This window comes from Carettochelys insculpta, chromosome 3 (assembly GCF_033958435.1).
Source record: "Carettochelys insculpta isolate YL-2023 chromosome 3, ASM3395843v1, whole genome shotgun sequence".
In the NCBI taxonomy this organism is placed as follows: domain Eukaryota; kingdom Metazoa; phylum Chordata; order Testudines; family Carettochelyidae; genus Carettochelys; species Carettochelys insculpta.
Genome location: NC_134139.1, coordinates 76993615 through 77012698, shown reverse-complemented (window position 1 = coordinate 77012698; position 19084 = coordinate 76993615). Strand labels below are relative to the sequence as shown.

Here is a 19084-nt window from a genome sequence, read left to right as displayed (position 1 = left end):
TCTTTCAAAAAAAAAATTATATATCCCCCCCCCCCCCCCCCCCAAAGGAACCCCATGTACGTGGCTGATTTTGTTTTTGGAAAAGTCTCTTCCTGAAACAGGATCATACAAGATTATGCACATGAGGCACAAGATTCGTAAATCATTATCACTTCATTTACATATTGATCTCCCTCATTAGCATTCTTCCTCCAAAAGGGCAATGTAGTGTAGCCATTGCCTAAGAGCACTGAGACATTTTTGTAGGCGAGAACTTTAAGCGAGATAAAAATTGGGGTATGCAAGATAAACCAGCCTCCTGAAAAGGGTACAGAAGTAAAGTTTGAGCTCTACTCAAAGTTTGCGCTAGAGAGCAGTACAGTGCTAACGCACTCCAAAAATGAAACTATAAATAAAGCATTTCTTATTACAGTAAAAACTTTCATATCCAGCAGCCCCATGGCTGAGAAGTTGCCAGATATTCAAATATTCTGGATAAGAGATACGTATAGGTAGCAATGCATAACGCAAAATAAAAACCAAGATTAATATTAAGAATCAAAAATGCATGCAGAGTACTTTATTTACCAACAGTAGAACTGTACACTGTAAACTTACACTGAATTTGCTGTATTATTTATATTTACTTTCACTATACCTTACTTATGGAAAACCAAACTAAAATTTATTTATGGTTAAAATGCCAGTTATCTGAGAGTTCTGGATGATGTGTTATGGAGACTTTGTCGAGGATTATCTGACCTACTGCCTACTACCCCATGCTACTCATCCATATGGGCACAAATGATACTGCAAGGTGTAACCTTGAGCTGATCAAGTGTGACTACAGGGCTCTGGGAGTACAGGTGGTATTCTCCTCAATCCTTCCTGCCAAAGGTAGGGGCCCAGGCAGACACAGGTGCCTCCTGGAGGTGAATGCCTGGCTGCAAGGATGGTGTCATCAGGAGCACTTTGGCTTCCTCGATCATGGGATGCTGTTCCATGAAGGACGGTTAAGCAGGGATGGAATTCACCTTTGGAGGAATGGGAAGGATGTATTTGGATTGAGACTGGCTAACCTAACGAGGAGGGCTTTAAACTAGGTTCAATGGGGGAAAGGTGACCAAAGCCCACAGGTAAGTAAAAAACCTGGAGACTTGGGTTGGAATGGGAGGGATCATGAGCCATAAAAGCAGAGAAAAGAGGGACTAGACAGAATTGGGAGGCAACAGCAAATCAGTATCTTTGATGCCTATATACAAATGCAAGAAGCATGGGTCATAACCAGGAAGAACTTGAAATACTAACAAACAATGATATAGTTGGTATCACAGAAACTTGGTGACATAATACACGATTGAAATATTGGCATACCAGGGTACACCTTACTCAGGAAGGATAGGCATGGTAAACGGGGAGGTGTTGCCTTACATACCAAAAATGTGCACACCTAGACTGAGGTGACAATGGATGCAGGAGAGACATATTGAGAGAGTCTCTGGGTTAGATTAAAAGGGGAAAAAAACAAGGGTAATGACATGACAGGGGTCTACTGCAAGCCAGGTAGAAGAGGCAGATGAGACTCTCTAAACAATTAACAAAATTATCCAAAACACAGGATTTGGTAGTGATGGGGGACTTCAACTATCCAGACATACATTGGGAAACTAACACAGCAAGGCACAGACTATCTAGAAAGTTCTTGGACTGCATGGATGACAATTTTTTATTTCAGAAGGTGGAGAAAGGTATGAGGAGGGAAGCAGTTCTAGATTTTAACAAATAGAGGGGAACTCACTGAGAATTTCAAAGTGGAAGGTAGCTTGGGAGAAAGTGACCATGAACTCAGAGCTCCTGAGTCTAAGAAATAGTGAAAGGGAGAAGAGCAAAACAGAGGCAATGGATTTCAGGAAAGCAAATGTTGGTAAACTCAGAAAGCTGGTAAGTAAGGTCCCATGGGAAGCAAGATTAAGAAAAAAAGCAACTGAGGAGAGTTGGCAGTTTTTGAAGGGGACATTATTAAGGCCCCAAAAGCAAGCTATACCACTGCATAAGAAAGATACAAAAGGACAGTAAAAGACTGCCTTCGCTTGGTGATCTCACATGATCTCAAAATCAAAAAGGAGTCATATAAAGTGAAAATTAGGAGAAATTACAAAAGATGTATAGAAGCAGACAATACACGTATGCCGAGGCAAGATCAGAAATGCCAAGGCACGGAATGAGCTCAAACTAGCTAGAGACATAAAGGGTAACAATAAGTCATTCTATAAATATATTGGAAGCAAGAGGAAGACCAAGGACAGGGTAGACTGACTATTCAGTGAGGAGGGAGAAACAATATCAGGAAATCTGGAAATGGCAGATGTGCTTAATGACTTATTTGTTTCGGTCTTCACCAAGAAGGCCAATGCAGAAATGCCTAACCTAATGCACACTAGTGGGAAGAGGGTAGGTTTAGAGGATAAAACACAAAGAACGAAGTTAAAAATTACTTTGAAAAATTAGATGTCTTCAAGTCATCAGGGCCCGATTAAATGCATCCTAGAATACTTAAGAAGCGGACAGAGGAGCTACCATCTTTCAAAAGTCCTGGAAATCAGGAGAGATTCTAGAAGCCTACATAGTGCCCATCTATTAAAAGGGAAAAAATAACCCAGGAAACTACAGACCAGTTAGTTTAACTTCTGTGCTGGGAAAAATAATGAAGCAAGTAATCACGGAATTCATCTGCAAACATCTGGAAGAAAATAAGGTGATAGGTAACAGCCAACATGGATTTGTAAAGAACAAATAATGCCAGACCAATCTGATAGCTTATTTTGATAGGATAATGAGCCTTGTGGATAAGGGAGAAGCGGTGGATGTGGTATACCTAGACTTTAGTAAGGCATCTGACCAGTCTCACATAATCTTCTTATCAATAAGCTAAGCAAATACAACTTAGATAGGGCCACTATGAGGCGGGTACATAACTGGCTGGACAAGCACTCTCAGAGAGTAGTTATTAATGGTTCACAGTCATACTGGAAAGGCATAACAACTGGCGTTCCACAGGGATCTGTTTGGGGACCAGTTCTATTCAGTATCTTCATCAATTATTTAGATACTGGCATAGACAGTACACTTATTAAGTTTGCAGAGGATATCAAGATGGGAGGGGTTGCGTCCACTTTGAAGGATAGGCTCATAATTCCAAGTGATCTGGACAAACTGGAGAAATGGTCTGAGATAAACATGATGAAGTTTAATAAGGACAAATGCAAAGTACTCCACTTAGGAAGAAACAAATCAGTTTCATACGTATAGAATGGGAAGCAACTGTCTAGGCAGGAGTACTGCAGAGAGGGATTTAAGTGCCATAGTGAACAACAAGCTAAATGAGTCAACGTTGTGACTCTGCTGCAAAAATATCAAACATTATTCTGGGATTCATTAACAGAAGCATTGGGAACAAGACACAAGAAGTCCTCCTTCCGCTCTGCTCAGTGCTCATTCAACCTCAGTGGGAGTATTGTGTCCAGTTCTGGACACCACATTTCAAGAAAGATATGGAGAAATTGGAGCAAGTCCAGAGAAGAGCAACAAGAATGATTAAATATCTAAAGAACATGAGCTATGAGGGGAGACTGAAAATACTGGGCTTGTTTAGTTTAGAAAAAAAGAGAAGACTTAGAGGGGACATTATAGCGGTTTTCAAGGACCTCAAAGAGGGTTACGAGGAGGAGGGAGAAAAATTGTTCTCCTTGGCCTCTGAGAATAGGAAAAGCAGCAATGGGCTTAAATTGCAGCAAGGGAGATTTATATCGGACATTAGGAAAAACTTCCAAACTGTCTGGGTGGTGATACAGTGGAATAAGTTACTGAGAGAGGTTGTGGAATCTCCATTGCTGTACATATTTAACAGCAGGTTAGATAGACACCTATTGGGGATGGTCTAGATCGTGTTTGGTCCTACCAAGAGGGCAGGGAACTGGAATCTATGACCTCCTGAGCTCCCTTCCAGTTCTAGTGTTGTATGATAGAATGCCAGCTATGAACAAGTTTACTGCAGAAGTGATTATGGGAATAAAGGGACTTGGAATCTCTTCCCTTTCTGCTGTGACTAAATCCAATTATACTTCTGTTTTTATCAATAGCTGTGGGCGTGATGACCCTCAGGGATGCCCCCCTCCAAACCTGCTGAACACCTGGAGGAGGAACAGGACACACTCAGTGATATGCTGCAACTCAGTGCCACATTAGACCCTGAACGAAGCAACTGGAGGGCCAGTATGACTGACAGCATGGAGGACAGGAGAGAGGTCCAGGGGTACTAGAAGTACAAAGAGGGAGAAATGCACCAATGTGTTGTCTTTTTTTGGCAGCAAAGCCAAATGCCACAGGCCTTGGTTGATTCATAGGTTCAAAAAAACAAAAAAAAATAAAAAATCCCATATTCCCCATCCTTTGCAATCCTTGGAGATCTCTACGATCAGCACTCCATACAACCCCCAACACGTCACATGGCATCAACAATTTCATCCTCACTGTCTACTGCTGCATGATGGAGAATAGCAAATAAAACCCCAGCCTCTCATACACCAGCCAGGGTTTGCACATGTCAATGTATGTGTAGCCATAAAGGTCTACACTTGTGCACAAAAATGGATTGTTTGTTGCCTTTCCAAATTTAGGGTCCCACTCTATTAATGCGTAAAAAATTGTAGTGGGTTTTTCCAGCTTTTCCTGCCTTGTTCTTCCCAGAGTTCTAATTTAGGAGAATCAACCTATTTTTTATTAGTTCACAAAACATATTGCAGAATGAACATCAGTAGTCACAGTAGGTAGTAATTGTACTTGTACAGGAAGCATCACAACACATCAGAAAAACACCCACCCAGTCATACTGACAAATATATAGGAAGCACATCATAACTCTTTGAAACACCTAATCTTCAGGTCCATAGAACACTAAGGGCACCCACAGCAGTGTTCTGTACTAGAAAGTCCTCTTTCAAACCTTCTCTCAAATGATGCAGCTCCACTTTGGGCTCTTATAATGGTCGTGTCTGGCTGTTCAAAGTCAGCTGTCAATCAATCATTCCAACTGTGACATCCACCATGATGACAGCTCTCCTTTCTTCTCCCCCCGCCAGCCCCAAACCCCCAAATATACAGGGCACAACAGGCATAAGCACTGGAATACATTCTCACCGAAACCCAACCTAGTGAATACTACTAACGCCCCTTCAGTCTACCAAAGGCACATTTCAAACAGTCACTTTGTATCTGCTGAGCTAGTAATTGAATCTTTCCTTGGTATTATCAAGGAGGTCAGTGTACAGCTCCAGAAGCCAGCGATAGACTGAGTTCCACAGAATCATTATTGACATTTCAACATCACCAATCAAAGCCCGTTATGGCGGAGGGAAATTCCTACATATGGCCAAGAGTCCTAGTCCTGCACAGAAGAATGCAATCAATGGCCCTGTGATGGGACATCTGCCCCACAATGGCAGAGAAAGGATTAATAAAGCCCCAAGGAGAGGAGCTGCAAAGAACAGCTAAGAAAGGCCCAGAAGGTTCATTAAAAAAGAAAGTTGCTGGGCAGAGTAGTTCAGCTACTGCTGGGAATTCAGAGAGGAAGGGCTGAGAAAGCTGTAGGAATCTTGGATTGAGTAGTGGGTGGACTCTAGAACTTAAGCAGCCGAGTGCCCTGAGCTGCAGGTGAAAAACGCAATGGTGTTCTGAAACGGTCCAGGAAAAAAGAGCAGCATTGACCAAGGTTGCAGAGGAACAGCAGAAGGTTGTTCTTTACAGGGACCACAACACAGGGGTGGGGAGGGAACCCATCTTCAGTGGACTCCAGGCAACAGTCAGTGGAGCCCACAGTGCCGCACTAGGAAACCCACTGCAGCTGCAGCAGGGAGCACAGGACCTCCGTTTGGTCGCTCACTGCTGTTTACAAGCTTTGCCTCTTGCTGGAACTCAAGCATTTTCTGCTGCCACTCAGCTGTAGTCTGATGCCACTGAGCAGTACTTGGCCTCCACTGAGCTGTGTCCCTTGCCATCTTACTGGTTTCTGACTCAGACTGCTCCATGTGCTGTAGGATCAGACCCTGCTTGCACCTTTCTTGCTTTCTCACTTTTCTCCCATGCTAGGGATGGCAGCTGTCAAATGAAAGTAAAAATTGAGATACAATTCAGACAAAGCACTTCCCGATGGAATGAATGGGTCTCTGTCTCTTTTACCAGAGCATGTTTCTTTTTGTAAGGCCACTTAGGGTTTATTAAAGATGGGATTCAAAGCATACATTGCACAATCCATCATCTATCCAGAACATTTCATTACAACATGGTAAGCTATTGTCTGCTTTCCAGGGGAAGGGGGGCAGGGGAGGCCTGCAAAGCAGGGAAAGCTGTCCGGTGTCCTGGGGCAGGGGAAATCCTTTTTTGGTCATTCCTGAAGCAAGGCCCACAGAGGCCAGGACCCACATGGCAAGAGGGGATGGTGGGGAAGGGTTCAATTCCAGCCTCGTGGATAGCTCTGGAGGGGGATCCCTGTAAAGTAAAAAGAAATGCTGGAGGGGAAAAGGGGGGGGTTTCATGCCATCTGCTGGGTTGGGGGAAAAAGGGTTTCTTGGAGGTCACTGGAGCAGCCCTCGTCAGGGGAAGAAAAAGACCATATGCCAATTTGCTGTAGCAGGGTCCTCAGAGCCCAGCAGCCATGCAGCGAGGGGGAAGGGTTCAATTCCAGCCACATGGATGGCTGGGTGGGGAGGGATCCCATTAAAGTGAAAAGAAATTCTGGGGGGAAAGTGACATGTGAGGGGAGAAGGCCCAGAGAGCTTGCAAACTGTGGGGGTAGGGGAGACAAAATGGAGCACCCACCAGCCACATAGCACAGCAATGCACTTTGGGTTTTTCTCCTATGCTTCCCATTTCCCCGATCCAAATTCCCACGCTTCTTTACTTTGCCAAAAAAGGCATCATCCCCCTAAAACTAACAGATATCGACAAAGAACAGCTGCTCCTCCTGTGTGACCACAAGCCTGGAAAATTTGCCAAATTGCTGTGTGGCACCAGGATACCAGATTGCTATCTTGTTGCCTGGCATGGCAAGGTGTGCTACCGTGGAAACCACCAAAAGTCAGATCTGCCCAAAAATCTTGTACAAAAAATACAGGAGTGCCTGGATGAGGCCTTTGAGGAGATCTCCAAAAAGGAGACATGCTCCATCCCCAGAAAAATTAACATGCTGTTCTATGGATCTGTACCCCTCAGAAAACCTGTACCCATACTCACACATATTCCTATACCCACCTGCAACTTGCTTCTAGTATTCAGAAAAAAAAAGTGACCAGAACAGCTTGATACCGGGGCTTGGAGACCAGCATAGAGGGGACCAGCATAGCGGGCACCTGTTCCAGCTCTAGGGTGAAGAGATCTGGGCTACCAAGAAGAACTTCCTGAGGTCCCTGCTCATTGTCCCCTTCCTCCTCTCCATTGGCCTCTTCCTCTCGGGTCCTCAGCCCCTCTTGGATCACCCGATTCCAAACCAGGACCTCCACTAGTGTTGTCATTAATACCAGGCTCCATGGTGGGGTTGGCCCCAATAAGCACATGCAGCTATTCATAATAGCAGCAGGTCTGTGGAGATGACCCTATCTACTGGTTGGCTTCCCAGACTTTGTGATAGGCCTACCAGAGTTCTTTCAGCTTCACCTGTCATTGTGTAGACTCCCGGGAGTAACCTTTACCGGTCATCTTGCACAACATGTAATGATAGGAGGTCCACAATTCTCTTGGCCACCCTAAATCTCCTCACCACCGATTCGTCTCCCCAAACTGCAAGAAGAACCAGAATCTCCTGATGGGTCCACACTTAAAATAACCTGCTACACCCAAGGCTAACAATTGTTCCAATAGGTGAAATAAGCAGCAAGGACTTCCCAAAAGATCTGCCAGCCTCCAAAAGAAAAGAAACATACACCCAATATCCCTGTTGATTTGCAATTACTAATATTGCAAAAGTCCATTGCCAATCTCAGACAAATTATATATCAAGGACAACTGCTATGCCTCACAGAGGGCAATAACTCTGAGACAGATAGGATTTCCAAAGTTCATCAGAGTGCCTAAGTCACAGCCACCTATTTGCAACCTGTGATGTAGCTCCTGGACTAGGTTTAAGAGGCTACTAACCCAAACGACAAGAAAAGCTTTCATTGCAACACAAATTTGGCTTTGCTCAATATTCAGTGTGACTACACGACAGCAATAAAGATGGTCAAACGTGGTGCTGGAGTGTACAATTGTAAGATTGGAAATTGGTTTGCACAAGTTGCAACCCTCAACAATGCAGCAGTTTGATGGCAGAACAATCTAAATATGGTCGTATTACACATATGAAAGAATGATACAGCCAAATCCATTCACAATTTTTTTTTACAGAAGAATAAAATAAATTCAGAGGAGCGTGTCTATAGTATTCAATACAATAATAACCTCTTAATAGAGAGGAACTTTGCCACGTTTATTTGTTCACTGGACAGTTACTCATGCCCCCGTCAAAGCAAAACAGAAATTTGGCAATAAGAATGCAGACTTGTTGTCTATCATCCAAAGATACTGTGTGTATAAGGTAACACAGTGCTAGTCAAGGAGTGATATCAGTTTTCACCTCTAGATTATCTATTTGAGTACAGCCCTGGTCCACTGACCAAAAGTTATACGGTTGGTCTACATGCAATGTTTTATAGTCTTTTTCCTCAAAGGATAAAGCAGCCACATCACAATGAATTTAAATAAAAAGATGCAATGAGTTCATGGCATTAAATTTCATCTTAGGTGAAAATGAAAAAACGTAACCATGAATGGGATAGAAAAAAAAAATACTCATTTCAAGCAAGAAGTAAAAAACACACTACAGACAACTATAAACTGAACTTCCTGTTTTGTTCTATTATTAAATCCACTCGTGTCAAACTGTAAGACATCATATAGCAATTGCTGTAAGGAACAGTAAATCTAGTTTGATAAGATTTACAATTTCATCAAGAGAAGGTAAAGCCTCAGGACTGTCTATAAACATGCAAAAATAATTAGTGTTTTTGAGCAAGATGGTACATCTTTAAATTAGTGTTTTAGGCAAAGCTACAATTGCTCTAGAATTTTTTTTGGATTGTTTACTTTGGGGGGAGGATAATCTGATTATGCACAAGGTGAAAAAAAATGCAGCTTTTATAATCTAGAATTGTTTCACCAAGAAAAATGTTTTCATCATATTATCAACCTGTAAAAGCAAAAAGGCTAACCCAGGGGTCAGCAACCTGTGGTTCTTTAAAGGGTTTAGTTGCAGCTCCCTGCCCTGCCGCCACTGACCATGCTTGCGGGTTCCCTGCCCTGCTGCACTGAAATAATGGAACTAAATTTAATAGGCTTGATGGTCAGCAGGGTGAAGGGTGAGATCCAACTGTTAAACCAATTAACTTTAGTTCCATTATTTCAGCGGTGGCTGGACAGGGAGCTGCCTACCCTGCAGTGGGGGAAGTGCTAAGCCCACAGGAGAGTTGGGGGGAGGGTGGCCAAGTTTGCACCTTCTGGAGATGGACAGCCCCACTGAGAAGGAGGCGGTGGACGCAGAGGAGCAGCGGCGGCAAGCACAGCTGGAGGAGTTCATCAGCTGAGGTGGGTTAATCCTGGGGATGTGGGGGGGTGAGTTTGGGGCTGAGAGGGGTAAAGACTGAGGATGGGGGGTGGGTTTGCAGGATGGGGTTAAATCTTGGGGATGAGGGCAGATTTGGGGGCTGAGGCAGGTAAAGCCTAGAGATGGGGTGGTGGATTTTAGGGCAAATGGAGGGGTGTGGAGCCTGGGAATGGGAGAAGCGGGGCACATGAAGGGCTGATGCAAAACAGCACTCCTTCCTGCTTAAGAGCCTACCCCCAGGCACGGTGTTTTTCTTGTCCTCATTTGCTCTTCAATCCAGGGGTGAAAGTAACAAACTTTCTAACCGGCACAAATCATTGTGTGCATGCTGTTCTTAAAATAGGGGTGACAAAAAATATGGTTTGATGCTATTTATTGACGACTGTCTCGTATTCACGTGCATTGCCGATATGGAATTTTTAAAAATGGCACTTGTCACTATTTTGGGTTCAGACCCCTGGGCTAACCCATCTTGAAACTTGAATGATGTGACAGGAAAGTTTTCTGATACCTGCAATGCAGTTTTAGTGAAATTCATTGGGTTTTCAACTGCACTTCAAAAACTTGACCAAGATCCCCTATGCAAGCACTACTTAAGGGATCTGTTAATGGCTTTCCTGATAAGCAACATATAACATGAAAGGCAGTATGAATTAGTGTATATGTTCAGATCCTCGCTAGTGAATGAGAGGCAATCAGTGAAGCACTTGGTGCTGGCACATGGACAAATGGCTGGTACATGGATCTGATCTCCCTGACCTGTTTCCTGTTGCTAAACTGCATATAAACAGACTGCTAAAAATACATTAAATTCTTTTCTAATATTATTTTTCCATATAAAGAGTTGCACCAGACTGGTATGGCAACTGCAGATCTGTCAGTGGGAGAGAAAGTGGATTCAAAAGAACCTGTATTCGAGGTTCATATAATAAAGTCTGACAACTTTGGATCTTCCTGTATACTTTCAGGTAGTGAACTAAGTCCACTGATATTGTTGAGTGGTCTATAGACGAAAGAAGAGGAATCAGAGGTGAGGAACAATCTCATTCATCTGGTTTTGAAAGATGAGTGAACACCGCTATTTATGAAAATTCTCTTGTCACACACAGCCCTGGCAAATATTCTTTTCACAGGCACTTGGCAAATTAGTTGCCTCACTGGTCATTTGTTCATGCAAATATTTAATTTGCATTCATCCTGTACTGAAAGGAGCATTTGCTGATTTTCTAAGTACTATTAATACAATGTACTAGGGGAAAAAGTAGCAGGAAAATGCTAAACAAAGATAAAAGAACACAGAAACTGCTCTATCTGCCACAAACCTCTGGAATGGAAGGACAGCATGAATGAAAAAGCTGCTGGACTTTTAAGGAGTTTGAAGTGACCAGACATCATTTCATGGAGTATTTTAACTACCTGGATACCTGTTGATTGATAACTATCGCTTAACACAGATCAAAGTGATTCCCGCATCAAAGTAGAGGACAGCTTCAAGATCCACCAAAATCCATGAAAGCATTGCTAATGGACCATTTGTCTGTTCTCTTGTAAAATAAATATTTCACTCAGGCCCACGTTGGATCTTCTTACACACACTTCTCTCCCTACTCAGCATAACAACATGTTCATATCAAACAAAAAACAATTATCGTAACTGTATTTGGTTGCTGCTTTATATACTCTGACCATACAGAACAGCGGTCAGCAACCCCACAGCACGTGTATCAAGAATGGCATGCAAGCCAATTTTCATCGGCACCTGAGGCAGGAGCTCAACTCCGCCTTTTATCCCCCATGCAGCCAGGAGCTTGCTCAAAGCCATGCTGCCTGTGGATTAACAAAATGCTAGATAATGCTATCCACCACCAGCTACATGGTAGAGCTCTGCATCTTAATTTATTATTAATAAAGCTGCTGTAAGTAGGACTTTTAGAGACTTTAAACAGTACCACCAACACTTGGACTCTACATAGAGGTCAAAAGGTTATATTTCAACACTACACCTCCAAAAGGTTGCTGACCCCTCATATAGAATGTCCTACCTTTTTTGGTAATTTAGTTTCATGTAAGTAACTGGTGTAACAGGCATGACATGCATTTGATAGAGGAGAGACAATACAAGTTCTTAAATGTAATGTCTCTAACTTCCAACTGGGAATGCCATCATCAGTGAATAGCTTACTCTTGAACATTTACTATATTAAAATATTTGTGTGACTAAATACATCTAACAGAAGAGCAGGAATGCCTTGGATTTTTTTTACTCTAGCTCTCCAATGTCAGAGTAAACAAATCAACACAATCCAAATATTAAACAATTTCTTATTTTGCATTAACCCATCCCACAAATTCCACAGTCTAACCTCAAAAATTTTGGTTTGAGTTTCAGAGTGGAAGAGATCAGAGTAATAATGACAATAGCGTTGAGAATATAGGACTTAGATTTGTAATTACAATGGGTTGTTTTACATTAGTCTAATGAACAAAATTATTCTCAAATTGGGTTTGATTTCCATCATCAATTAGAATTTTACATGACAAACCCAGACCATCCAGCTCAATCCAAATCACAGCTGGCATTCCTCACAGCCCCAATGTGGTAAAGCAGCTTCTCACTCTTTTAAACAGCTCCCTCCATTGATACAGAAAAAACAGTCAAGACAATAATAAACTGTTGTCCTGACAACCTCACAAAGCAGAGTAGGCTTACTTTACTCCAGCAGAGCAACGAGGATAACCTTTTCACCTTAAGCTGAGCCTAATTATTCAAGAGCAGCTAGCCATTATAATAAGCAAAAACAAGTATAACCTTCACTATAAAGTCACACTCATATTTCAAAGAGATTATGGGCAGAAGATTAGGGGCATTTCAAATAGTTGCTGGGGGCACAGGAGGTATGCAAAGTTTTTTGACCATTGGGTGCCACATCTAAAACTAATAAATAGTTCATTCTGAACTAGAAGCCACAAACTAATACAACCGATGGCGGGGGTTTGGGTGGGGGAAGGGGAGCATAAGGAGGAACAGAAGAGGATAGTAAAAACCACAACAAAAACTGAAATCTTGTCTTTCCCAAAGCTCTCTGCAGACTATAAAGGGAAAGACTGAATTGGTTTTTGTGATAGAATTTTGCTAGCTACTCTAAACCATGTATTAGTTGCAATGCCCCCTTTTGAGAGAAAAAAAAGATTCCATAAATACTTGGGCAAAGTGGACATTTAAGAACATAAAAGCTGTATTCTGGCTTTTCTTAGATTCTGCTATTCTGCTTTCATACTCTGTAACAACTGATTGAGAGAATTAACTATGCTGAATGAATAGGATCTCTGAGATACGAATGTGAAATCCCACAAAAATCAGACAGAGCATTACAAATCAAAGCTTGATCTCAGAAAAAAAATTAAAAGCAGTCTATGAACCCACAGGCTCAAAAATATTTACAGGGCTACATAAACATTTTTATTTCATATAATAAGTCAGTCCATCCCTCAAAGTGCTTCCATGTTAAATTTTGTTACAGCAATTATTTAATCTCACCAATTAAGTATGAACGAAACAGATTGTTAATTCTATAACTTTAAAAACACAGACCCTGTCTATTTCAAAATAAATATAGGTTGCACCTCCCTGATCCAGCACCCTTGCTGCCTGCTCCACTTGAGGTTTCTGCCCGATCCCAGCCACCAGCCTCGCTGAGCCCAGCAAGGCTCCTGCTACTGGCCCCAGAACACTCTGATTCCTAGCTGCACGCCTATTCTCCCATCACAGCTCACCAGCTGGAGCTCCCAGCTGCACCTGCAGCTCCCATTATCCCCACTGTAGCTCACCAATCATGGTGGCTCAGCCCCAGCCACACCTGCAACTCCCACTCCTCTTCCAGCTTCAGCTCTCCAGAGGCTTCCCATCCCACTGTCTTCTTGGCTCATCCTCACTGGCTTCCTGGCCCAGCTGCTCAAAGCTGTCACCCACTCCTGGCAACCAGGCTCTCCGGTCCAGCAACATCCATGGTCCTGCTGGACAACAGATGTTGTTGAATCAAGAGAGTCTTAGATTTCAGTGGCTGAACCTGGAAAATTAACTTAGATTGGAAAAATGAAATATGAATTTAAAATTTCTACTTCAAGTCATCTTATATGAATTGTAAATACTCTCATGGAATTCTCTTCAACTTCTTTTGATGTAAGATGGAGAGGAACAGACTATTGCGGAGCCCACAGGCATTGCTCTGGTGAGTAATCCAGTAAGGAAGGGAATATTTAGATTTCTACCAAGATGCTGTCCTGGAATCTACTCACAGATTCTATGTTACATAGTTTCTGAATATTAATGGTGAAAGCCAGGAAGACAAAGTCCCTATTTACTTCTAATGAGAAAGAATTTCGACTTATGAGTCAGAAATGTAAAGACTCAACTGCTAAAAAGAGAAAAAGATATGCTCAGCCCCTCACCCTCGTGGAGCCTCCTGGTTACTGATGGGGAATGGCCTCTACTCAGCCACACTGCCTTCCTACACTACTGCTTATAGCTTTCTCAAACGGGGGTAGGGCAAAGTTGCAACATTTTCTCATCAGTTTCATTGTGTCCACAGGATCTTCAGTAACACTAGCGAAATTAAGTACATTCCTTGCTCTGTTTTGGACTGCAGTTACTACTCCTAAAACATATGAACAGCACTAGTCACTGGAGCAGTCTGCCTGCAGTTACAGGAAGACAAGGTATCATCTTTCCACATTTTCTGCAAGTTTGGAAAATTCTGTAACATTTAGAAATTGTATTTTGAAATGGAACCTCTAATGCTGTAGTATGAGTCAAATACCTCTTCTATAGAAACTCACTAGTTACCACCTTCAAGTGTGATTTTTCTAAATGTTTATGTAATTATACCTTGGTAAATAACTTAATGAGCCAAACTAATTCTGTGCAGCTTCTAATAAGAATTTTAACTATCACAGCAACATGAATCTGACAACATATTTGGCATCAGCTCAAAAAATTAAGTCCCCACTAAATTTAAGCTGCCCACTCTTTTCTACTCATTCAATTGGCCCTAGATATGACAGCAGACATGGTCATTGCTCAACAGACAGAGGACCCACGGGGGAAAAGCTTCCAGCCTTCACAAGCTTGCTTTTGTCATGTGTGTCACATCACTGTAATACAGGAAATTGAACACTGACAATTTTTAAAAAGGGATTCTTGCTTCAAACTTCTTGAGAATCCAAATTACATACCTTACTATCACAATAGTCATTATGCATCAGGTCTATGGCTAGGTCTACACTACAGCAGTCTGCTGACAGCTTCCAGCAAAACTGGCAACAGATCATGGCCAGACTGCCCACAGGATCAAAAGAGCAATTTGCTCTGTGAGCCAAGAGCAGCCGGATTGCCTGGCTACTCTGTCAGTAAAACAGCTAACCAGAAGCACAGCAGACAGGCCTGCCCCATGTCCCTGTCAACAGCAGGGCCCACCTGAAAGGTCCAGACTGGCTTTATGTCAACAGAATCTGTCGACAGAGGCATTCTTCCTCATGGAGGAGCAGGATAAGGCTTCTGACAAAAGTGCTGCATTCTGTTAATTTACTGTCCACAGAATGCTTTGGGAATCTGGACACTTCCCAGGTTTTGTTCACAAAATACCAGTTTTGTTGACAAAACCCTCTAGTGTAGACATAGCCTATGTAAACATCTTTGCTGGATGCAGAGAGCCTATGTAAACATCTTTGCTGGATGCAGAGAGCCTATCTTCTTAGAGAAAACACCATTTGTACATTAAAAAAGAAAACAAACAGAAGCCCTCCTTTCCAAGTCCTAAACGACTGTATTCAGCAGAGTGCTAACCTAAAACTATGCTCATTCATTCATCATACAAATAGACTGAGTTAGCAGAGAACCTTTCCTTGATGTCTCCCACAAACCAGATGAAATAAATGGACTGGAGAAAGAACAAGCATCAGTAAACTCACCCTCCCAGCCCACTCAAATTACAAAATGACATTCACTTAAAAAATGACCATTTTAAACGTTTTTTTCCTGTTTTAAGATAGCAAAAATAAAGTTTTAAGAAGTCAGATACAAATTAAATTCTGACACACTATAAGGACAATACTGCAACCTGAATAATAACAATATCAATTGTCTACCTTTTAATTCACTAATTCACAATCCAATTTGTCCAGTCACCTGTCAAATCAGATCATAAAAAACATACTATAAGTGCAGAAATCTAAATTGCAAACAAATGCTCTGAGATAGAGTAGCATTCCCCAAAGCAAGGTTTAATGTCAATAGTGCTACTATTGGGAAGCTTGAATGACTGAGAACTAGATGAGCAGAAACCCCATCCTCTTTTCATAGTCACTGTGTCCTCAGTTCATCTTATATTTTTACATTAAGTTCATGGCAGTTCTCCCTCATTGTTACACCTTTCCATTCACTCATCATAAAACATCCAATTGTCTTGTATTGTTGGACAATCAAAAACACTGTACCAGCAAATGAAAAATATATACTGACTGATTACAGGTCTTACTGCTGATCTAAACTTAAAAATCCTGGGTCCAATGAATGACTTGTGTGTCTACTCTACAGCTGAAAATGAAAACTGGCTTTTTGCCTCAATCCATTTGTAAATCTCAAAAAAAACCCACACACACACACACACCACACCCTGATGATTTTGCCTGTTTTGACCACAGCTTTGCTCATGTTCCTCTTCCGGAGTTCTCCTTATTCAGACCTCTGTCTTGTACCACACTGATAGTAGTTAATGGCCATCAAAAAAAGTGAGTGTCATATATGCATCAGACAATCAACACCGAAATTGACATTCTCCTTGGACAGAAGCCTTTAAGAATGTCCTTACTTGGACAATATGTTAGTGCCAGTAATGTGGGCTTCAGCTTTTGATTTAGTTACATTCTAGGTTTTATGTCAGGCTTTTAATATAATTACTGATCAAAAATGTTATTGGCTGAGTGCTCCTGTACATTGACACACAGGTATTCCTTCATGTTATATCTGAGTGCTCTATGACCTGCCAAATCAACTCACTGCATGTGCAAAAACCAAGACAATAGATTCAGAGACCTCTCTGCAATCTTGCTTATAAAAACATTACATAAATTATAAATCAACTGTTGTGGAGCCTCAGTAATGTCAAAAATGCAATGCAACCATGATGATTTAAACATTTTACATAAATGAAAAAAAATCCAGACCAGGTTTAAAATTCAAATCTTCCACAGATGCAACTAAAATAAGCAAACATATGGCCCAATGTTGCATTCCACTGAACACTATAAGCGTTTTAGACATAAAAATACCAGATTGCATCAGATCTTGCTGGCCCCAAAGTACCTCTAAACTCAGGATTAAATTGTACCCTAGCATCTCTAAAACATCAGCTGAATTAAGCAGAGGTTAGCTAGTTATCCCATGAATAAGCAATGTTATACAACATAATCCAAAAATAAAGTCCATCAAACTACCAGAGGAAACAGTAACTTAGATTGGGTTGTTTGTAAATGAAAAACAACCTGCTTCATTGATATGAACCACATATTTTGAATTTTCAAATATCCAAATCAATCTAAATAGCTGTCCTCTATACCCAGAATACTTTTCTGAACATCTGATTTTGTCTTAGAACTATAAGATTTATGTTAAATGTTAGTAATAGTGTGCCTATGGAAGGACTTTTCTCAAACATTAGAAACAACTGATCAAAACAAAACACTGTGGCAAATAAACTTTAAACTCTGTTTAGGACTAATCAGTGCCTATCTGATTATGAAGGCATCTTATACATTGTAGGAAAACAGAGATACACAAACTAGGCAGTGGAGACAGAAGAATCAGAAACCTTCCCTGTTTTCTGATATAAGAAAGCCACCTAGCGTTAGTGTTTTGAAATGAAAATTGCACACAAAAGACTCAAAAGAATTCACATGAGCAATTCTTTTCAACTTTGCAAGAATCTTGAGCACCATTAGCGACAAAAATAAAGTTTAGCTGTAAGAGGAAAGGCCAAATAATCACATAAAGTACAAACGTTTTAAACTTATCTTATGAAAACGTTAATAGCTTACTAAGACCCTTCGTATATTGGTATATACATCTGATAGTCACCTTTAGAGCAGTCTTTTATCAAGACTAGGCTAACAACTAAGCATACTAATACCTCCAAAGCAAAATATTAGTATATGGTAAATGCAATATACAAATAAGTAAACACAAGGTTGCTTTTTCCTTTGTTTCAGGGAATGAACCATTTGAATACTTTTAACATTTAAAAAAAAGTTTGAAAATGGGAACATATCAGATTATTATGGAAATAAGAAAGAGAACAAGAGATGCCTTTGAAAATGAATGTAGCGTCCTACATACATACAAATTAAATCCATGAAAAGCAAATGCTGGGAAATCACTTAAACTGGGCCACTCCAGCTCAATTAAGAAGTGCGTGCGTCCCTCTGCTAACCCTAAATGTGCACTGCTCCCTCTTCGATCCTTCTCCCCCTCAAGAAAATTTCCCCAGACTGTTCACAAGCTGTTTTCCCCATCCAATGCACCTCGGCAGACTTGATCTAAAAACCCAAGGCTCCAAAGCGCACCAGTGCCGCCATCCAGGCGGCCACCCGCGGAAAAGATACACTCAGCAGATTACGCCAACCCCCAGACACTCACCCTTCGCTCCGCCGCCTGGTGCAGCAGCAGCAGGAGCAGCTCGCCAGGTGTAGCGCCAGGAAGCGGCTGCGCCGCGGAGGTGAGGGGCCGGGGGAGACACCCCCCGCCCTGCCCCCGCCGCGAGCCTGTGCACGCCCCCCACCCCCGCCTCCAACTTCTGCCGGCTGCTCGGGGGCTGGCGAGATCTGCGCCTCACAGCCCACCCCCGCCCCCAGCTGAGCGGCCAGTTGCAGCCCTCCCCCATCCCAACTGCCATCCTCCAAACCGGGGGGCACCTTCCTCCCGCCCCGCCCTGCGCCCCGCCCGGACCCTACCTGCCGCGCGCCGCTGCGGGGTCCCCGCCCCCACCCGGGACGCTCCGGGCTGGGCAGGGGCGGCCGGGACTACGGAGCGACTCACCCTCTCAAGCCCGCTGCACTTGCCGGCGCTGAGTCTCGGGTCAGTCTCTCAGCTGCCGCCGGACGGGGAAGGGAGGGGGAGGGTGGGGCGGGGCGAAGCTCCCTCCCTCCCGCGCACACGCCACGCCTCCCCCTGCTCCCATTGGCTCTACCGCCTGCAGGCCACCTCTTGGGGGAAACTTAAGACTCGATTGGGGGCTCGCTCTGTCAGTCAGGGAGCAGTGCCCCGCCCCTGGCGTTTGGAGGGTAGCTCCCGCCGCGGGAGGGTCCGTGTGCAGTTTGCGCGCTCTGTTGGAACGTCGTGGGGCGCGGGGGGCTCTCGCTGCT

General features: G+C 42.7%; 1 protein-coding gene across 11 annotated transcripts in view; it reads right to left on the bottom strand.

Moving 5' to 3' along the window:
• Window positions 1-18787, bottom strand: part of SIPA1L2 (signal induced proliferation associated 1 like 2) — a 245594-nt gene extending 226807 nt beyond the window's left edge. For 9 of the 11 annotated variants that reach the window (XM_074990163.1, XM_074990169.1, XM_074990167.1 and 6 more), the window contains exon 1: window positions 18674-18787. The gene's annotated coding sequence lies outside the window, so the exon portion shown is untranslated. Of the gene's footprint in view, window positions 1-18359; window positions 18378-18673 lie in introns of those variants that run through there. The other 2 variants (XM_074990165.1, XM_074990164.1) reach the window with 2 other exon arrangements.
• Between the last annotated feature and the right edge of the window lie 297 nt (window positions 18788-19084).